Source organism: Mustelus asterias, chromosome 18 (genome assembly GCF_964213995.1).
Source record: "Mustelus asterias chromosome 18, sMusAst1.hap1.1, whole genome shotgun sequence".
Taxonomy (NCBI): Eukaryota; Metazoa; Chordata; class Chondrichthyes; order Carcharhiniformes; family Triakidae; genus Mustelus; species Mustelus asterias.
Window position 1 is genome coordinate 38241923 of NC_135818.1, and position 23203 is coordinate 38265125.

Here is a 23203-nt window from a genome sequence, read left to right on the forward strand (position 1 = left end):
CGTGTCTGCGTGGGTTTCCTCCGGGTGCTCCGGTTTCCTCCCACAGTCCAAAGATGTGCGGGTTAGGTTGATTGGCCAGGTTAAAAATTGCCCCTTAGACTCCTGAGATGCGTAGGTTAGAGGGATTAGCGGGTAAAATATGTGGGGGTAGGGCCTGGGTGGGATTGTGGTCGGTGCAGACTCGATGGGCCGAATGGCCTCCTTCTGCACTGTAGGGATTCTATGATTCGATGAAGTCACCTCTTAACCTTCTTCTCTCTAACAAAAACAGCCTCAAGTCACTCAGCCTTTCCTCATAAGACCTCCCCACCATACCAGGCAACATCCTGGTAAATCTCCTCTGCACCCTTTCCAATGCTTCCACATCCTTCCTATAATGCGGCGACCAGAACTGTACGCAATACTCCAAGTGCGGCCACACCAGAGTTTTGTACAGCTGCAACATGACCTCATGGCTCCGAAACCCAATCCCTCTACCAATAAAAGCTAACACACCTTCTTAACAACCCTATCAACCTGGGTGCCAACTTTCAGGGATCTATGCACATGGACACCGAGATCTCTCTGCTCATCCACACTACCAAGTATCTTACCATTAGCCCAGTACTCTGTATTCCTGTTACTCCTTCCAAAGTGAATCACCTCACACTTTTCCGCATTAAACTCCATTTGCCACCTCTCAGCCCAGCTCTGCAGCTTATCTATGTCCCTCTGTAACCTGCAACATCCTTCCGCACTGTCCACAACTCCACCGACTTTGGTGTCATCCACAAATTTACTAACCCATCCTTCTACACCCTCATCCAGGTCATTTATAAAAATGACAAACAGCAGTGGCCCCAAAACAGATCCTTGCGGTACACTACTTAGTAACTGAACTCCAAGATGAACATTTCCCATCAACCACAAGAACAGATAATATTTCCACGACTATGGGGAAAAGACAGGGAAGTGGAACTTGCTGAGTTTCTCTCCTGGAGAGCTGTTATGGACACAACTGGCAAAATGGCCTCTTACCACACTAACTTATTTCAGCTTGCCTATAGTATAATAACTAATTTCAGTTAATATAACAATTAGATAGAGATGGCACTTTTAATAGTTCAACATCAGCTGGTGTTGAATCCAGGTTTCAGAGACAAAAGAACAATGGCTCCACAAATTGATTGTCCCTCTTTGGTGATGCCTCAATGAATAGATAGTTTTTCAAAAAATTGTGACTATAGGTTATACTAATAAGCAGATTGATTTTAGCCCATATTTCAAAATTATGGATAGAGCTTTTTATCCATTTTCTTTTGCTAATAAACTTTAAATCCTCATCCATTTTGAGTTAATAATGGATACTAATATTGATGGTAAAGCTTCTTATCCACTACATCTTTTGCCGATGAACCACACACCCTGACACTTGAGTAGACAATGGATAGTATTTTCAAATTTAACATGATTCTAATTGCTCAGAAGTAGCTTGCAAATTCTCTACTGTCGTATTCATGCAAGAATAAGATAGATACCTTAATATTTATTGTCTTAAGAAAGTTTTTCACATACAGACATTACATTATATGATAACAAAACCTGTAATAACAGTCAATGCAGCAGTTCAAGTACAAAAAGTTACTTTCAGCCAAAGTAATCACTGGAACATAAGCAATGCAATCCTATTATCCATGACTGGAACATTTCTGCAAAAATCTTACATATAACAATCCTAACACACCATACTCAATGAATACAACACACCAAACTTGTCAGTTCTGTAGATGGGCCATATGGACTAGAAACATGAGCTATTTCTCTCTCCACAGTTGCTGCCTGACTTACTCAATTTATCCAGTATTTTCTGCTTTTATGTCAATTAAACTGTTATCTGAAGATTGTTAAATCAAAAGTAATCCACAAAAGACATTGAACCATTCATGATCCCATTTATACATTTGGCTGTTTGAATGTTGTACTAATAAGTAAATATAATAATGTTAAAGATGTTATCGCAGAGCACTTCGAAAAATTCAAGGTAACAAGTCTACATGGTTTTGTGAAAGGGAAATCATGTACCAATTTATCAGAGCTCTTTGAAGGAGTCACATGTGCTGTGGATAAAAGGGAACCAGTGGATGTCCTGTATTTAGATTTCCAGAAGGTATTCAATGTGTCACATTAAAGATTGTTGTGGAAACTAAGAGCTCCTGGTATAGAGGATAACACACTGGCATCGATAGAAGATTGGCTAGCTAACAGAAAACACAACAGACATAAATGGGTCTTTGTCAGATTGGCCAGATCTAACGAGTGTGCCATCGGGATCAGTGCTGGGGCCTCAACATTTTACAATTTATACAATTGACTTGGATAAAGAGAAGGAAGGTATTTGATTTGATTTATTGTCACATGTATTAACATAGTGAAAAGTATTGTTTCTTGCTCGCTATACAGACAAAACATACCATTCATAGAGAAGGAAATGAGCGAGTGCAGAATGTTACAGTCATAGCTAGGGTGTAGAGAAAGATCAACTTAATGCAAGGTAAGTCCATTCAAAAGTCTGACAGCAGCAGGGAAGAAGCTGTTCTTGAGTTGGTTGGTATGTGACCTCAGACTTTTGTATCTTTTTCCTGATGGAAGGTGGTGGGAGAGAGAATGTCCAGGGTGTGTGGGGTCCTTAATTATGCTGGGTGCTTTGCCGAGACAGCAGGCAACGTAGACAGAGTCAATGGATGGGAATGGTTGCAAAATTTGCTGACACAAAGGAGGATATTAAATTGTGAAGAGAACATAAGGAGGCTACAAAGGAACATAGATTGGTTAAGTGGGTGGACAAATATTTGGCAAATGAAGTATAATGTGGGAAAATGTCAAAATGTGAAAAATCACCTACATGATGAGAGACTGCAGAGCTCTAAAGTGGAGAGAGATCTGGGTGTCCTAGTGCATGAATCACAAAAGCCAAGTACGTAGGGACAGCAAGTAATTGGGAGAGCTAGTAGTTTATGAGGAGGAGAATTGATTACAAAAGTAGGGAGGTTATGCTTCAGTTGTACAAGGCACTAGTGAGATCACATCTGGAGTACTGTGTACAGTATTGGCCTTGTTATTTAAGGAAGGAATTGTAAATGCATTGGAAGTAGTTCAGAGAAGGTTTAGAATCATAGCATCCCTATGTGCAGAAGGAGGACATTCAGCCCACTGAGCCTGCACCAACCACAATCCCACCCAGGCCCTATCCCTATAACCCCATGTATTTACACTGATTATCCCCAACACTAAGGGGCAATTTAGCATGGACAATCCACCGAACCTGCACATCTTTGGACTCTGGGAAGAAACCAAAGCACCCGGAGGAAACCCACGCAGACACAGGGGAGAACATGCAAACTCGACACAGTTACCTTGGGTCTCTGGTGCTGTGAGGCAGCAGTGCTAACCATTGTGCCACCCCGATTAGATTAATAGTTGGAATGGATGGGTTGCCTTAAGGAAATTTGGAAGGTTAGGTTTGCATTTATTGGGTGGCACGGTGGTTAGCACTGCTGCCTCACAGCGCCAGGGTCTCAGGTTTAATTCCGGCCTCAGGTCACTGTCTGTGTGGAGTTTGCACATTCTCCCCATGTCTGCGTGGGTTTCCTCCAGGTGCTCTGGTTTCCTCCCACAGTCCAAAGATGTGCAGGTTAGGTTAATTGGCCATGCTAAATTGACCCTATGTCAGGGAGATTAGCAGGGTAAATGTGTGGGGTTACGGGAATAGGCCCTGGGTGGGATTGTGGTCAGTACAGACTTGATGGGCCAAATGCCCTCCTTCTGTACTGTAGCGATTCTATGAGTTTGGAAGAGGGGAGTTGATTTAAACATAAAAGATCCTAATTGATCTTGACAGTGTGGATGTGGAGTGTATGTTTTCTCTTGTGGAAAAATCTAAAACTAAGGGTCACTGTTTTAAAAATAGAGGGTTGCTCATTTAAGATAGAGATGAGGAGAATTACTTTGGAGAGTCGTGAGTCTTTGGAACTCTTCCTCAGAGGGAAAAGAGTCTTTGAATGTTTTAAAGGCAAAGATAGATATATTCTTGATTACAAGGGGGTGAAAGATTATTGGGGGCAAGCAGGAATATGGGGTTGATGTTACAATCAGATCATCCATGACCTTCATGAATGGCAGAGCAGGCTCAAAGAGCTGAGTGGCTTACTCCTGCTCCAAATTTGTATGTACCACATAAGTGGCTGTTTATCTCCATCTTCAAGTACGACCCACAATATAATGATGTAGAGAATCACATGATATTGGACTCTGTAGCGGAGTCTGGAAGGGGCCAATATGGCGACTGCACCCATACAGCGCTTATCTTTGAGATGTATACGGTTATGGGTTACCAATAAACAGTTCAACGTTGCAAGCCTCCGGAACTCCAAGATATCAAACAATCTTCCAACATATTGGCAATAAAGGATGGATCCTAAAACCATGAAAAACTCTCCGCTTGATCAGCTCTGGCAAAGTATCTTCACATGCCCTGGTGAAATTCTTCAGCTTCCACGTCTGCAATTTTAGGCTAACTGTGTCTTCAATTTAAGTGCACTTCTTTCAAGTCAGGCTTCAATTTCTTTAGTTTTTCATGCTTTCAGGATCCATCCTTCACTCCCATTCTGTTGTAAGATTGTGCAGTTGGCTCCTTCCAGACTCCACTACATACAGTCCAATGTGTGACTCTCCACATCATACTGTGGGTGGTACTGCTCTACATGCCCAAATTAATTCAGCCCGAACACCATTATACTACATAGTGTAATAAGGCTAATTAATATTGCTGTACGATGACTACACAGAATTTATTCAGGACTTATGGTACTAACTTATTTGAACTGGAGATAAACAGCCACTTGTGCGGTACATAAAAATTGTGGCAGCTGTGGTGCCACTTTGAAGAAAAGAATTTAGAGGTACTCTAATGAAAATGGCTATGGATGGTAAATTAAAACAACTGGACCAATTTAAGCTAAGACAAGGGCAAAGAGAGACATGCAAAGAGGAATATAACTGGGTGCCTTGAGCAGAATATTTTTGGATCACAGAAGCACATCAGGATTAAGCAAGAAATCAGGAGAATCCCAAGTTAATACTTTTTTAAAAAAAGACTTGTTTGGTGCATTTGCGGATTAAGAAATCCTAAAACAATGGGTACATGAATTCTCAGCTACAGTTGGCGAGGTATTAAAAGCCTTCGACAAATATTTTAAACTCCAAGTTGTGAAAAGACCTAAATGTGTAGGACACCTCCAATAAAGCACTGGGAGACAGGAGACCCTGGGCCGAGACAGACAATCCCCAAACAAAACCACAAGATAGTTACATGACATGTCAGAGCAATGAAGTGCATGAGCTGAACAGTTTATTGTAGAAGTAAAAGAGGCCAAGAAGCAGCTGGAAGACATAAAAATAGACTTTTTTGAAACACCAACACAGGTGGCACTTTGGAACAAGGAGATGACTGTGAATGAAGGAAAGTTATCTGCGGTAACCTAAAAGAAACAAACCTTGAAAAAAAACTGCTGTATCAGAAAATGTTTGCGTCAAAGCTGAGTTGGAAGAACTCAATCAGAAGTTCAGCATGCGTAGGCAAGAAGTCAACAAAAAAAAACACAGTTGAAAGAGCTAGCTAATTGCCCTTCAAGATCAAATGCAAAGAGAGTACGTAATTGAACAAGTCTCAGGAGTAGTCAGTGACCATGGAAGAAAGGAACCAAATGCCCAAGTTGTTAAGCTTGTTTACGGATATCACAAGTAACTTTGAAATAAAGACAACTGAACTCACCAGAAGAGTTGCTAAGCTGAATGAAAAGATTCATAACCCTTGTTACGTCAATATGAAAGAAATCCAAACTGCGTACATCAGAAGTTTTTTGTTTGCTGTTTTTAAACAGAACCTAACAAGATGGCTTATACAAGTTATATGACCACAGGATTGGCCTTTTGTTCTCAAAGCTTACACCAAGATTAAAAGAACGCTCCTCCCATCATTGTGGAAATCTCACACCCAAATATGAGGACATTATAATCACAAAACCAGGGGACTCGCAGACAAAACTTGTTATAAAGTCATAGAGGTTTACAACATGGAAACAGACCCTTCGGTCCAACTTGTCGATGCTGCCCTTTTTTTTTTAGAACCACTAAGCTTGTCAGTCCCAATTGCCTGTGTTTGGCCCATATCCCTCTATACATATCTTACCCATTGTAACTGTTTAAATGCTTCTTAAAAAAAAGAATTGTACCCGCCTCTACCACTACCTCTGGCAGCTTGTTCCAGACACTCACCACCCTCTGGACCCTTTTGTATCTCTCCACACTCCCCTTAAACCTATGCCCTCTAGTTTTAGACTCCGCTTTAGGAAAAGATATTGACTATCTAGCTAATCTATGCCCTTCATTATTTTATAGACCTCTGTAAGATCACCCCCAAGTCTCCTACATTCCAGAAAAAAAAAATCCCAGTCTATCCAGCCTCTTTATAACTCAAACCATCCTGGTAGCATCCTAGTAAATCTTTTCTGCACTTTTTCTAGTTTAATAATATCTTTTCCATAAGAGTGTGATTAGAACTGTACACAGTATTCCAAGTGTGGCCTTATCAATGTCTTGTACAACTTCAACAAGGCATTCCAACTCCTGTATTCAAATGTTCTGCCCAATGAAACCAAGCATGCCGAATGCCTTCTTCACCACCCTGTCCACCTGTACCCCTAGATCTCTTTGTTCTATAATTCTCCAAAACATCCTACCATTAACTGAGCAAGTCCTGCCCTGGTTCGATCTACCAAAATGCATCACCTCGCATTTATCTAAATTCAACTCCATCTGCCATTCATCAGCCCACTAGCCCAATTTGATCAAGATCCCGCTGCAACCCCAGAGAACTTTCTTCACTGTCCACTATGCCACCAATCTTGGTGTCATCTGCAAACTTACTAACCAGGCCTCCCAAATTCTCATCCAAATCATTAATATAAATGACAAATAACAGTGGACCCAGCACCGATCCCTGAGGCAGACCACTGGTCACAAGCCTCCAGTTTGAAGAACAACCCTCTACAACCTCTGTCTTCTGTCATCAAGCTAATTTTGTATCCCTTTAGCTATCTCACCCCTAATCCCCTGAGATTTAACCTTATGCAATAACCTACCATGCGGTACCTTGTCAAATGTCTTGCTAAAGTCCATGTAGACAACGTCGATTGCACTGCCCTCATCTACCTACTTGGTTACCCCTTCAAAAAACTCAATTAAATTTGAGAGACATGATTTTCCACTCACAAAGCCGTGCTTAATGTCCCTAATCAGTCCTTGCATCTCTAAATGCCTGTAGATCCTGCCTCAGAATACCTAACAACTTACCCACTACAGATGTGAGGCTCACCGGGCTGTAGTTCCCAGGCTTTTTCCTGCAACTCTTTTTTAACAAAGGCACAACATTTGCCACCCTCCAATCTTCAGGCACCTCACCTGTGGCTGTCAATGATTGAATGTCTGCGAGGGGACCCGCAATTTTCTCCCACATACACTTCATCAGGTCCTGGGGATTTAGCTACCTTGATGCGCTTTAAGACTTCCAGCACCTCCTCTGTAATATGTACACTCAAGATATCACTATTTATTTCCCCAAGTTCCCTAGTATTCATGCCATTCTCAACAGCAAATACTGATGAGAAACATTCATTTAAGATCTCACCCATCTCCTGTGGATCCGCACATAGATGACCTTGTTGACCGTCAAGAGGCCCTATTCTCTCCCTTGTTACTCTTTTGGCCTTAATGTATTTGTAGAAGCTCTCGAGATTCTTTTTTGCCTTATCTGCCAAAGCAATCTTGTCCCTTTTGACCCTCCTGATTTCTCTCTCAACTCTACTCCTGCACCCTCTATACTCTTCAAGGGATCTACTTGATCCCAGCTGCCTATGCATGCCAAGTCCCTCCTTCTCCTTCTTGACCAGGGCCTCAATATCCCCGAGTCATCCAGGGTTCCCTACTTCTACCAGCCTTGCCCTTCATTCTAAGAGAAATGTGCTTACCCTGAACCCTGGTTAACACATTTTTGAAAGCCTCACACTCACCAGCTGTCCCTTTGCCTGCCAACAGACTCCCCCATCAACTTTTGAAAGTTCCTGTCTAATACCATCAAAATTGGCCTTGCTCCAATTTAGAATTTTAACTTTTGGGCCAGACCTATCATTCTCCATAGCTATCTTAAAACTAATTGAATTATGATCACTGGTTCCAAACTGTGCTCTCACTGATACTTCTTTCACCTGCCCTTCCTTATTTCCCTAGGGGAGGTCAAGTTTTGCCCTCTCTCTATTCAGGCCATCCACATACTGAATGAGACATTCCTTCTGAATACACTCAACAAATTTCTCTCCATCCAAGCCTCTAATACTATGGCTGTCCCAGTCAATGTTGGGAAAGTTAAAATTCCCTACTATTCTTGGAGCCATCTGTAATCTCCTTACATATTTGCTCCTCAATTTCCCGCTGACTATTTGGGGGCCTATGGTACACCCTATCAAAGTGATGTCCCCCTTATTTCTCAGTTCTACCTATATAGACTCAGTGGGCGAACCCTCTCAGTACTGCCGTGAGGTTTTCCCTAATAAAAAGTGCAAATCCCTCTCACCTCCTGTTCTATCTTTCTTATAGCATCTGTACCCTGGAACATTGAGCTGCCAATCCTGTCCCTCCCTTAGCCATGTTTCAGTAATTGCTATAATATCCCAGTCCCACGTACCCATCCATGCCCTGAGTTCATCTGTCTTGCCCGTCAGACATCTTGCATCAAAATAAATGCAGCGTAATCTGGACTTCCCTTGCTTTCTGCCCTGCTTTTGTCTAAAATATCTGGAATTAAAAATCTTCTGATGACCATGAAATCCTTGCCAATTGTCAGAAAAACCCATCTGGTTCACTAATGTCCTTTAGGGAAGGAAATTTGCTGTCCTTCCCTGGTCTGGTCAACGTGACTCCAGAGCCACTGCAATGTGGTTCCTGTCATCCCGCATACTCCCTGTGTTGGAGATCTCTACTGCCTCCCGAAGATCCACAAGGCAAACACACCCGACCGTCCCATCGTATCGGGCAATGGGACCCTGTGCGAGAACCTCTCCGGCTATGTCGAGGGCATCCTGAAACCCATTGTACAAAGAACCCCCAGCTTTTGTCGTGACACTACGGACTTCCTACAGAATCTCAACGCACATGGAGCAGTTGAATCAGGAGCACTCCTCGTCACAATGGATGTCTCGGCACTCTACACCAGCATCCCCCACAATGATGGCATTGCTGCAACGGCCTCAGTACTCAACGCCGACAACAGCCAGTTTCCAGATGCAATTTTACAACTCATCCACTTCATCCTGGACCACAATGTCTTCACCTTCAACAACCAGTTCTTCATCCAGACACACGGAACAGCCATGGGGACCAAATTCGCACCTCAATACCTTCATGCACAGGTTCGAACAAGACTTCTTCACTGCACAGGACCTTCAACCGATGCTATACACTAGATACATCGATGACATTTTCTTCTTTTGGGCTCATGGTGAACAATCACTGAAACAACTATATGATGACATCAACAAGTTCCATCCCACCATCAGACTCACCATGGACTACTCTCCGGAATCCGTTGTATTCTTGGACACACGCATCTCCATTAAGGACGGTCACCTCAGCACCTCACTGTACCGCAAGCTCACGATGCTCCACTTCTCCAGCTTCCACCCTAAATACATTAAAGAAGCCATCCCCTACGGACAAGCCCTCCATATACACACGATCTGCTCGGATGAGGAGGATCGCAACAGACACCTCCAGACGCTGAAAGATGCCCTCATAAGAACAGGATATGGCGCTCGACTCATTGATTGACAGTTCCGACGCGCCACAGCGAAAAACCGCACCGACCTCCTCAGAAGACAAACACGGGACACGGTGGACAGAGTACCCTTCGTCGTCCAGTACTTCCCCGGAGCAGAGAAGTTACGGCATCTCCTCCGGAGCCTTCAACATGTCATTGATGAAGACGAACATCTCGCCAAGGCCATCCCCACACCCTCACTGCTTGCCTTCAAACAACCGCACAACCTCAAACAGACCATTGTCCGCAGCAAACTACCCAGCCTTCAGGAGAACAGTGACCACGACACCACACAACCCTGCCACAGCAACTTCTGCAAGATGTGCCGGATCATCGACACGAATGCCATCATCTCACGTGAGAACACCATCTACCAGGTACATAGTACCTACTCTTGCAACTCGGCCAACGTTGTCTACCTGATACGCTGCAGGAAAGGATGTCCTGAAGCATGGTACATTGGGGAAACCATGCAGATGCTACGACAACGGATGAATGAACACCGCTCGACAATCATCAGGCAAGACTGTTCTCTTCCTGTGGGGGAGCACTTCAGCGGTCACGGGCATTCAGCCTCTGATCTTCGGGTAAGCGTTCTCCAAGGCGGCCTTCACGACACATGACAGCACAGAGTCGCTGAGCAGAAACTGATAGCCAAGTTCCGCACACATGAGGACGGCCTAAACCAGGATCTTGGGTTCATGTCACACTATCAGTAACCCCCATAGCTTGCCTCCTGGACTTGCAGAATCTCACTGGCTGTCCTGTCTGGAGACAATACACATCTCTTTAACCTGTGCTTAATGCTCCCTCCACTCACACTGTCTGTATCTTTAAGACCTGGTTGGCTGTAGAGATTCGCATTCTAATCAGTATTCTGTAACTTGATTTTGTGTCTCTGTATGCCCTGTTTGAGAGCAGATATCCACTCCACTCCATCTGACGAAGGAGCAGCGCTCCAAAAGCTAACGGCATTTGCTACCAAATAAACCTGTTGGACTTTAACCTGGTGTTGTTAAAACTCATACTCCAAGGGCAACCAGGGATGGGCAATAAATGTTGGCCAACCAGCGACGTCCATGTCCCATAAATAAATTTTAAAAATATGTCTCGTACTAGGATTACTGACACTGCGTTTACTATTTCATGTGCTCTCTTTAACTTCCGTGTTGTCTTCAACCTTCCCTTCTGTATCCCTACTGCTTTCTGTCCCACCCCTCTGCCAAACTAGTTTAAACAAAGTGGTTCAAGCAAATCTCCCCGCCAAGATATTAATCCCTCTCTAGTTCAGGTGTAACCCGTCTCTCTTGAACAGGTCACCCCTTCCCCAGAAGAGATCCCAATGATCCACAAATCTAAATCCATGCCCCCTCCACCAGTTCTCAAGCCACGCATTCATCTGCCAAATCTTCCTATTCCGACTCTCACTAGCACATGACACCGGCAGTAGTCCAGAAATTACTACCTCTGAGGTCCTGCACTTTAGTGTTCTGCCTAACTCTCTATATTCACACTTCAGGACCTCATCCCTTTTCCTACCTATGTCATTTGTACCAGCGTGTACAACGACCTCTGGCTGCTCACCCTCCCCCTTAAGAATGTCCTGCAACTGCTCAGAGACTTCCTTGACCCTGGCACCAGAAAGCAACACAGCATCCTGGAGTCTCAATCACGGCCACAGAAATGCGCATCTGTGCCTCCAGCTAGTGAATCCCCTATTACTACTAGTCATTTGGTCTTTGCTTGATCCTGCTCTACAGCAGAACCAGGTGTGGTGCCACAGGCCTGGCTGCTGCTGGTATTTTCCCCTGAGAGGCTACTCCCCTCAACAGTATCCAAAACGGTATACCTGTTTGAAAGGGGAATAACAGGAGACTCTTGCACTACCTGCCTGCCAGCTATCTGACTGAACCTGTGGTGATAATTTCCCCGTAACTAGTGTCTATCACACTCTCTGCCCCCTGTATACCCCACAATGCGTCCATCTACCACTCCAACCAAACAATGCGATCTGTGAGGAACTGCAGCTGGACACACTTCTTGCAGACAAAGCTGTCAGAGAGACTAGATTGCTCCCTAATTTCTCACATTCACATCTGGCAGGAGGAGCATACCACTGCCCTAACTGCCATACTGCCCTTATACAGATGAAAGGATAAAATAATCTCAACTCACCTTTCCCTTGCTTGTAATCCTCACCATGACGTTTTTTTGGTTAGAGGAGGTGGTAGGAAGAGAAAGACTGAAGTTGTAGTTGTTATCCTACAAACCTGTTAACAGGCCCATTTCATCCCTGAGACTATCCATGTCCAATTCAAAAGGTCCATTAAGGAGACACTGAATTCTTATTTGCATCTTGATAAGTTTATCACTCCAGCAGAGTCAGACAGTCTGTGCAGATAAGGACACTCTGACCCAAGAACCTCAACATGGATTGTAACTCTTTCAAAAGCTAATGACTAGGACATTATCAGTTCCGAAACCAAAGCCAGTCCCATACAACAGGTAAACATCCCTTTAAAAATAATTGGAAAGGTCACATGACTCAAGCAAACATTGAAATCTCTATATTCGTTTGAGAACTGAGAAAGCCTAAGTCTGTTGAATTATCAACTAATCAAACAGACCTAAAGGGATCATATCTGGTCACCGAGTCTCAACTCCTTGAAACCTGTTTGATTTTAAAAGTCTCTGATTATCACATGCCATGCAGTCCAAGCACAGAAATCCCATCATACAGGATTGTCCTTCAGTTTAAGGATACTTGTGTTACTGTCTCAACCAGAAACTCACCTGGGCTGAATTCTGCCAAAGAGGGAACACCCACTGGATTTTGACTTTCTAGACTTTGGCAATTACATGAATTTCTGTGATAATTTTACTATTGTTATCGACAGTTATAAAAACTTCCTTTTTCCTACAACCCCCTTACTATACCTGCACTTGTCTGTGCGAGGTTGCCAATGATCCCCCCTTATCCCACCGCTGGGTTTGAATGTAAAATAAAGTAACCATCTGAGTTAATCACAGACAATTTTCAGCATGCTACCTGTAAAATTGAATCACACAAACTGATGGCTTGGGGATATACGCTACAACCTACTTTTTAAAAATTCAAAACACCTCTGCTTACAGACACCAAGAGGATAATGTAACAAGAACAGAGGATGCTGGAAAAACTCAATGTTTTGAGTCCTTCTGGCTCTTCATCAGAAATGGAGGGAGAATAGATATTAAAGTGTTGCTGGGAGGGATTGCAACAAAAAGTAGCAACTTTAAGAACAAAAGACAGATAGATGGCCTGGTATGGGACACGAGGTGGTTGCATTTAGGCAATATATGTGTGGGATATTTGAAAAAAGTGGTTTAAGATGAAGGAGAAAGGTCACAATCTAAAGATGCCAGACTCAACATTGAGTCCCAAGGGCTGCAACGTGCCCAGCCAGAAGATGAGATGCTGCTCATCCAGTTTGCACCGGGCTTCACTGGAGCATTGCATCAGGCCAAGGACAGACATAAGAGACGATGATCAGTTAAAATGGAAAGCAGGTTGGGGGTCATACTTGCAAACTTAGCAAAGGTGTTCTGCAAAGTGGTCAGCAAGTTTACATATAGTCTCCCTAATGCAGAGACCACCTCACTTTAAAGAAAATATCCCATACACATACGTCCCACCTCTGATTTGATTTATTATTGTCACATGTATTAACATAGTGAAAAGTATTGTTTCTTGGGCACTATTACAGACAAAACATACTGTTCATAGAGAAGGAAACGAGCGAGTTCAGAATGTTACAGTCATAGCTAGGGTGTAGAGAAAGGTCAACTTAATACAAGTTAAGTCCATTCAAAAGTCTGACAGCAGCAGGGAAGAAGCTGTTCTTGAGTCAGTTGGTACGTGACCTCAGACTTTTGTATCTTTTTCCCAATGGAACATAGAACATAGAACATAGAACATTACAGCGCAGAACAGGCCCTTCGGCCCACGATGTTGCACCGACCAGTTAAAAAAAAAACTGTGACCCTCCAACCTAAACCAATTTCTTTTCGTCCATGAACCTATCTACGGATCTCTTAAACGCCCCCAAACTAGGCGCATTTACTACTGATGCTGGCAGGGCATTCCAATCCCTCACCACCCTCTGGGTAAAGAACCTACCCCTGACATCGGTTCTATAACTACCCCCCCTCAATTTAAAGCCATGCCCCCTCGTGCTGGATTTCTCCATCAGAGGAAAAAGGCTATCACTATCCACCCTATCTAAACCTCTAATCATCTTATATGTTTCAATAAGATCCCCTCTTAGCCGCCGCCTTTCCAGCGAAAACAATCCCAAATCCCTCAGCCTCTCCTCATAGGATCTCCCCTCCATACCAGGCAACATCCTGGTAAACCTCCTCTGCACCCTCTCCAAAGCCTCCACATCCTTCCTGTAATGTGGGGACCAGAACTGCACACAGTACTCCAAGTGCGGCCGCACCAGAGTTGTGTACAGTTGCAACATAACGCTACGACTCCTAAATTCAATCCCCCTACCAATAAACGCCAAGACACCATATGCCTTCTTAACAACCTTATCTACTTGATTCCCAACTTTCAGGGATCTATGCACACATACACCTAGATCCCTCTGCTCCTCCACACTATTCAAAGTCCTCCCGTTAGCCCTATACTCAACACATCTGTTATTCCTACCAAAGTGAATTACCTCACACTTCTCCGCATTAAACTCCATCCGCCACCTCTCGGCCCAACTTTGCAACCTGTCTAAGTCTTCCTGCAAACTACGACACCCTTCCTCACTGTCTACCACACCACCGACTTTGGTGTCATCAGCAAATTTGCTAATCCACCCAACTATACCCTCATCCAGATCATTAATAAATATTACAAACAGCAGTGGCCCCAAAACAGATCCCTGAGGTACACCACTTGTAACCGCACTCCATGATGAATATTTACTATCAACCACCACCCTCTGTTTCCTATCCGCTAGCCAATTCCTGATCCAATTTCCTAGATCACCCCCAATCCCATACATCTGCATTTTCTGCAGAAGCCTACCATGGTGAACCTTATCAAATCAAGAGAGAATGTCCGGGGTGCGTGGGATCCTTAATTATGCTGGCTGCTTTGCCGAGACATCGGGAAGTGTAGACAGACTCAATGGATGGGAGGCTGATTTGCATGATGGATTGGGCTACATTCACAACCTTTTGTAGTTCCTTGCGGTCTTGGGCAGAGCAGGAGCCATACCAAGCTGTGATACAATCAGAAGGAATGCTTTCTATGGTGCATCTGTAAAAGTTGGAGAGAGTCACAGCTGACATGCCAAATTTCCTTCTCTTCTGCACAAGAGCCAAAAGGAGTCAAAATGTTAACTCTGCTTTCTCTTCATACAGATGCTGCCAGACCTGCTGAGTTTCTCCAGCAACCTCCATTCTTGCTTCAGATTCCAATATTTTTGCTTATTTGGAGGGGATAAAAAAGTTCAGTATGCCTCTCTCCTCTCCATAACAGCTTGTAAAAGGATGGGAAAATAAGAGTAAACAAATATTTGGTTAAACTTGTGGAAGGGGAAATGGAGTGGAAGGGGAAATGGAGTTTTCATTTTTGAAATGTCAACGTCCAATAAGAACATGATTGACCACATGGAAAAAGAAAATATGAGCCCACTGTAGCAATGAACATCCCTTTCAGAAGGAACGGGACAAACCAATGATCTCCCATCAAAACATATTGATAAAGTGTAACGCAAAAGCCAAATCAAATGGAGACAATCAAGTGCCAGAAACACACAGTAGTACAATTTCAACACCAAACCAACATCAACCCAAAGTAACTGAGACTACCATTGCTCCAAATGTGATCTGGAAGAATTGTCAAGCCTCCAGTCAATCTGAATTTATCAAATCACAAACTTGGGAGGAGGGAGAACGGATGTCATGGAAAAAGACATTGCACATATATTTAGGTTAGGTCTTGGAGAAGCTGTCGTATAAAGGTGTTTGGGCAGAGCAACAGTTAATGTGGGACTGGAGAACAGTACTGCCCATGTACAATCACATGATAGTGTAGTAGAGTTTGGAGGAGCCAACATCCATTCTAGATTTTTAATTTGGAGAATGCATATTATCATCGGTCTCAATAAATGGTTTATGAACCATACAAAACTCCAGATCGTTTAGCGAGGCACCAAACAACCTTACACCACAATCTATAACAGTATTCGTTGTTATTTATTTTTAACAATGCATGAAATCAATTAGGATTAGACATATTCCGTCCAGCCCACCTCCGATAAATTAATTGCAATTTGCAATAGACGAGATAATTATATCTATTGTCCCTATAAACTGTGTTTAAGTTTGCTGTAGCGACCAGGATGTTATCCGATATTACAGTTTATTTAGTAAATCATGCTTTCCTTTATCTTTGACGTTACCAATGACATGGGATTAATAACTAGCCTGACGTTAGAGACAGAGGTAAAACCAGATAGTCATAACACAAAATTCTTCCCCTCGCCCTCCCAAACTAACACCACAAGCTCACTCACTCGCTCGCTCATCGACTTACTTTTCGCAGAACCGGAAGCTTTAATGCTTATGCCCGACGCTGTGGACTACAACTCATTACCTTAGCAGCGCTCCAGCTGCTTCCAGCTCATTACCTCAGCCCGGACTCGCTCGCGCTTCCAGCCAACCTTCTCCAACCGACCGACATTCAAACGCAGCTCGAGCGGCGTCGCGCAGCGCTTCCGGGTCACGGGCACCGTCACCTGCCGCCTCTCTGGAATCACCGTGGACTGATTTTAGGTAGTCAGCTGCCGCTGCTCCTTGTCAAAGTCGGCATCGCAAATCAATGCAGCTTCTCTATCGACTGCCTGAAAGCGATGATAAATGGCAGGGCTCACCTGATGATGATTATTTATTGTCTTGCTCTCAGTCCCCCGTCGCAATGCCAGCTCAGGATTTGATTTCTCGGCGAAAACGACTACCTTCAGGACGCACAGCGTCACCTTGCTGCAAAAGGCCGCAAGTGCTTGGAAACAAGCTGTAGATTAAACACTCTGGAGGGGCAGGGGGTGCATGAAACACAGGTTAGTTAGCATAATCATATCAAAACAAAATACTGCGGGTGCTGGAAATCTGAAATAAGACTCAGCCGGTCCGGCAGCATCTGTGGGGAGAGAAACGGAGTTAACGTGACGAGTTTTTTTGTTCATATATCCAATTCAATTCAATCAAAGTCCAATTCAGAGTCTCATCAAGTGTGACATTCCGGATCCAAGCTGACAAGACAGGGCTCTCGCGTGCTGTATTGGTCTTGATCTTCATGATCCAAGCTGATTGGAGTAGGCATTGCGCCTCCTCCAAGGCTTGACCTCATTTGCCAAGAGGCCTAGATGCCATTTTTAAAAATTGCTTCAAATGAAGCCATAAAGTAACCTTATGACTTCAGCCAAGTACAGCATGTCAATACTACACTTGATCTTAGCCAAAAGGCCAAGAAGCAAGGCATGACGAGTGTTTGTGTCAGTTAGCATTTCTAACAAGGGTAAGGACAGGTTAACATTTTGCTAGTACCCCTTTTATCCCACAATATCATGGGTAGAGTGGGAAATGCAAAAGCAAAATGGTGACCCAGGCCATCTTCAAATTTATCTGGAGATCAAAGATGGATCATGTCTGGAGGGAAGCAATGCACAAATCTCCAGAGAACGGAGGGAAAAACGTTCCCAATGCCGCCCTCATCCTGATGGCCACCTTTGTGTGCGGCTGAAGCTGTGTGTAGATCCTTGGTACACTAGCAGCAAGTGCCACTACTTTTTGAGGTTCTACCTGTCCCAAGTGTTGCGGAGGATGGGTCTGGCCACACTGCCGCGGAATGCTCCAAGTAGTTGGACCGTACCGCAGCACCTGTCCTTCGTGGATAAATTTTTCTGCAAACGCACCTTTGACCATATGGCAATCGAGCAGTAGTCAGCACGTAACGTCCTTGAGGCCCTGAGAGAAAAGGAGATGGCGGATCCTGTCGGATGGTTCCCTGAGCAGACTGTCAGTGTCATCTGGCACAATGCCTCCTCACCAGAACTCACAAACAAGCACCAAGACCTGGCTTGGCTGGTGGTGAGAAGGGCACTCCCCATCAGATCCTTCATGCACACTCGAGGTCTCAACATCACCGCACGCTGCCCTCGAAGCGGCTGCGGGGGTGATGAGATGGTCGCACACCTTGTGGAATGTGCCTTTGCAAAGAAGGTTTGGAGTGAGATGCAGTGGTATTTGTCGAGGTTCGTCCCGAGCAGCTCGGTGACGCAGGACTCTGCTCTACGGGCTGTTTCCGGGGACACACACCGAGACAAATATCAACTGCTGCTGGAGGGTCATCAACTTGGTGAAGGACGCACTTTGGTCCGCCCGAAACTTGCTGATCTTCCAGTTGAAAGATTTGTCCTCGACCGAGTGTTGCAGACTGGCACATTCCAAGGTCCAGGACTACATGCTGAGGGACGCGCTCAAGCTTGGGGCAGCCGCCGCAAAGGCACAATGGGGAAAGGCCACCGTGTAATGCCTTTCAACCAAGGCAGACCGAGGGCCCGGTAACTGCAGAACGCCCTCGGCCTGCGTAACTGTGTGCTTATCTGAAAAACAAAAAGCACACAGTAAAATCTGATGTATGTACATAGTTTAAGTACTGAAATGTAATTAATGTAATGTCATGTAAATAAGCATAGTGTAGTACTGTAAAAATTACCTTTTTTTGCACTGTTTGTAATTTTTGGACATGTTGTTTTGCAATGGTTTATTTGAGTTTTTTTATGAATAAAGTATATTTTTGAAATAAAAAAAAATTTGTTTCTCGGCCTTTTGGCTAAGATCAAGTGTGGTTTTGGCATCCTGCACTTGGTTGAAGTTATGAGATTACACTGAGGCTTCATTTGAAGCAATTTTTTAAAGCAGCATCGAGGCCTTTTGGCTAAGATGCAAATAAGATCAAGCCTTGGAGGAGGAGCTATGCCTACTCCAATCAGCTCGGATTATGTAGATCAAGCCCAAGGCAGGAGGTGAGAGCCCTGTCTTGTCAGCTTGGATCGCGAATGTCTCAACTGAGACTCTGAGTTGGACTTGATTTGATTGAATTGGAATAAAAACAAAAAAATATATTGTTTCTCGGCCTTTTGCCTAAGATCAAGTGTAGTATCAACATGCTGCACTTGGTTGAAGTCATTAAGTTACATTTTAGCTTCATTTGAAGCAATTTTTTAAAGCGGCATTTCGGCCTTTTGGCTAAGATGCAAATGAGATCAAGCCTTGAAGGAGGAGCTATGCCTACTCCAATCAGTTTGGATCATGTAGATCAAGCCCAAGACAGGAGGTGAGAGCCCTGTCTTGTCAGCTTGGATCGGGAATGTGTCAACTTGTTGAGACTCTGAATTGGACTTGATTTGATTGAATTGGGATAAAAACAAAAAAAAAATTGTTCCTCGGCCTTTTGGCTAAGATCAAGTGTGGTTTTGGCATCCTGCACTTGGTTGAAGTTATGAGGTTACACTGAGGCTTCATTTGAAGCAATTTTTTAAAGCAGCATCTCAGCCTTTTGGCTAGTATGCAAATGAGATCAAGTCTTGGAGAAGATGCAATGCCTGCACCAATCAGCTTGGATCTTGTAGCTCCAGCCCAAGACAGGAAGTGGGATGCCTGTCTTGTCAGCTTGGATCTGGAATGTCTCACTTGCTGAGACTTTGAATTAGACTTTGATTGGATTGGATTGAATTGGATATAAACAAAAAAAAAATGCTTTTATCCAGTGTTTAACTCACTGCCACTTCTCTTTCAGGAATGCCTACCCTGAAGAAGTACTGCTCTTCCCTCCCATTAGCTTTGACAAAGGGTTGTCTGGACTCGAAACATCAGCTCTTTTCTCTCCTTACAGATGCTGCCAGACCTGCTGAGATTTTCCAGCATTTTCTCTTCTGGTTTCAGATTCCAGCATCCATAGTAATTTGCTTTTATCTAGTTTTTAAAATATTGAGGATGTTAGAAATCTGAAATGAAAGCAGAAAATGTGCAAGTCCTCAATAGGTCTTGCAGCATCTTGGGTAGAGAAACACAGTTAACATTTTAGCTTGATGATCTTTTGTCAGAATGGGAAAAAGCTGGAGATATAACAGCTTTAAAGTAAGCACAAAGGCATGGTAAATGGGCCATAGATCAGCCGGACAGTGACAAAGAAGCCATGCATGTTGTTAGTCCCATGAATTTTTGGATCTCCTGTGCTCTTTTGGATCTCCTGGCTGTCTTGTCTGGAGACAATACACATCTTTTTAGCCTGTCTTGATGCTCTCTCCACTCCCATTGTTTTGTTTCTTAAAGACTGGATTAGTTGTAAGTATTCGCATTCCAACCATTATTCATGTAAATTGAGTCTGTGTCTTATAAGTTCTGTTTGTGAACAGAATTCCCACTCACCTGAAGAAGGGGCTCAGAGCCTCGAAAGCTTGTGTGGCTTTTGCTACCAAATAAACCTGTTGGACTTTAACCTGGTGTTGTTAAACTTCTTACTCTTTCTATCCACCATTTATTCTTAATGTTGTGGGCTTTATGCCGTACAACTGCCTTCAGGTGTTTGTAGGACTGCTGCTTTTCTTGACCATGAAAGCTCTGCAATTATGATTGTTTAGCTCTAGTATCTCTTGGTCATTTTTGTCAAACCAGTCACAATGTTGCCTGAGAGACTAAGGACCGCTTCACAGGTCCTTGTTATGGTGGACTTTAAGGCTGAGTGGGCACGATGGGCACCTTGGAGTTGGCAGTGAGGTGCTGACTGAGAAGGGCCTTTGTTGGGACCTTTGAGTCTCTCGAGGTTCATTTTCTTGCAGCATTGCTACTGTTGCTTCTGCTGTTTAGGGGCCAGACTGATGGAGAAGATAGTTTGGATGAGACAGTTCAGCACTCAGTACTGACCTGTCAGGGTGTGAGTGAGGGTGTGAAATTCTCTGTGGTCCCTTGTTGAAATTATGACATTGTCAAACAGGTTTCAGGTCAATGCTTGGACTGCATGGGTGTTGCCATTGTGCTTGTCACATTGACAGAACAGTGTGTTGGTTATGACTAGATCATGTTCCAGATACTTCATCAGGAGAACAACTCCATTGGAGTTAGCTTCTCTTGATCCTTCATTGCCACCCTTGCAGAGATTCAGTCCCTACTCACTCTGGCATGGAAATTTTTGAGGAGGATCAGTTTGTCACCTACTGGGACTTGGGCTGGAAATTGCTCAGGATCAGTTTGAAATCCCTCCTTGGCTTTGTTGCCTTGTATTTAGGGGCGTATTCACTGTTAATGGGGGCATTCTTCTGAGGGTTAACGGGGCAGTCATGAGGTGCTTGCTAATTGCATCACTGTGGTGCTAGACAAGCTCTGAAAATTCTTGCCAGAAATTTGCTCCTGCAGTTGGCCTTCTCCTGCACATTGTGCCTCACTTCGGGTGTAGTTTTTATGTGAAGGTGAATCCCCAAGCCATGATGACCGTCACAGTTGGAGTTGTCCAAGAGGGTCCTGACCTTCCAGGTCCCAAACTTAATTTTGATGAGTGGAAGGTGCCTGTGCGTGATTTTGCTTTTAAAGATGGGTTGGCATAGTCATTGTGAGCTGACCACATGGTCTCAGCAGAATGGGACCTTGATCCACTGACAAGGGGGTTCCAAATGATTGGAGACCAGGCTCTGTTGAGACACATTAGTACAGTTTGTGCAAGATCATACACAGGTCATTAAATAACAACTGTCCAGAAGCAGAATGAAGCTGAAAAATCAGCCAAATCAGTAGCCATACACATTTGAGATGTCTCAATCATAGCAGTGATTGGGGAAGGGGAGTAGGCTGCTCCCCAAAAAATTGCAAAAGAACAAGTCATAGGATGACCAGATTTTCAAAAGTCAAAACCAGGACATATTAGTAAGTCTCAGAAAGGTGGATTCCTTGAGGATTGACATGTTGGGCAACCAATGGCAGGAGTTTGGCTGAGAGCCGGTTGATGGTTGAGGTCATGTGATATCATTTCGCAGAATATGTCCATCCAGAGTTGGCAACACTGTTAAGACACCCAATCATTGAAAACAGCAAACAGAAAAAATATGCCATATACATGAAAAGTAAAACTATTATTTCAAACTGATTGAAGATTCAATAGATTTGAGGAAACTACTTTTAACTCAATGCTCTTGCAAAGGTTGGTTTCAATAAACAGCCTGTCTGGGAATTCTGCCTTTACCTCTCAGTAAGAAATCAGCAATATCATAGAATCCCTACAGTGCAGAAGGAGGCCATTCGGCCCATCGAGTCTGCACCGACCACAATCCCACCCAGGCCCAACCCCCACATATTTACCCACTAATCCTGCTAACCTACACATCTCAGGACACTAAGGGCAATTTTTGACCTGGCCAATCAACCTAACCCGCACATCTTTGGACTGTGGGAGGAAACCGGAGCACCCGGAGGAAACCCACGCAGACACGAGGAGAATGTGCAAACTCCACACAGACAGTGACCCGAGCCGGGAATCGAACCCGGGACCCTGGAGCTGTGAAGCAGCAGTGCTAACCACTGTGCTACCGTGCTGCCCAGAATATCCTTGCATATCGCCGCTGTAAATTAGCAGGCATAGGCATTGACAGCAACCCAACCTCTCACAGAGAAAATACAGAAATACACACCTTAAGGAACAAACCCCCTGGCTTGTGGAGAATGAAATAAGATTACAAGCAATGGCTGAAGCAGGGTTGCACCAACCACTGAATATCTGGGACAAAGCTCAGATTTCTGCTTACTACCTTCGCAGTCAGTCAAATCCAGCTCATCTCAGTCAGTACTTCCCTACTCCCCAGTGTTGCAGATACCCAGGGAAGCTTAAGTTGCCCGTTGCTAGACTAGTTTGAACACAAAAACAGTCAAACGTGACTTCAAGCACAGGTCAAACTCCCTGTTTTCCAGGCTTGTTTTTTCGTAGCACACCACTTTGATTTCCTGTGGGCCCAACATTCCGTCTGGTAAGAATCTTAGAATCCCTACGTGCAGAATAAGGCCATTCGGGCCATCAAGCCTGTACCGACAACAATCCCACCCAGACCCTATCCCTGTGACCCCATGTATTTACCCTGTTAATCCCCCTGACACGAAGGGGCAATTTATCATGGCCAATCCACCTAACCCACACCAGATATCTTTGCTCTGTGGGAGGAAAGCAGAGCACCTGGAGGAAACCAATGCAGACACGAGGAGAATGTG

At 44.1% G+C, this 23203-nt stretch overlaps 1 protein-coding gene and 1 pseudogene across 11 annotated transcripts in view; both read right to left on the reverse strand.

Moving 5' to 3' along the window:
• mipol1 (mirror-image polydactyly 1) overlaps positions 1–16681 on the reverse strand; it is a 381908-nt gene extending 365227 nt beyond the window's left edge. For 4 of the 11 annotated variants that reach the window (XM_078233773.1, XM_078233776.1, XM_078233766.1 and 1 more), the window contains exon 1: positions 16488–16632. The gene's annotated coding sequence lies outside the window, so the exon portion shown is untranslated. Of the gene's footprint in view, positions 1–16450; positions 16462–16487 lie in introns of those variants that run through there. The other 7 variants (XM_078233774.1, XM_078233767.1, XM_078233765.1 and 4 more) reach the window with 6 other exon arrangements.
• Positions 16682–17284: 603 nt separating this feature from the next.
• Positions 17285–17428, reverse strand: LOC144507422 (U2 spliceosomal RNA; annotated as a pseudogene).
• Between the last annotated feature and the right edge of the window lie 5775 nt (positions 17429–23203).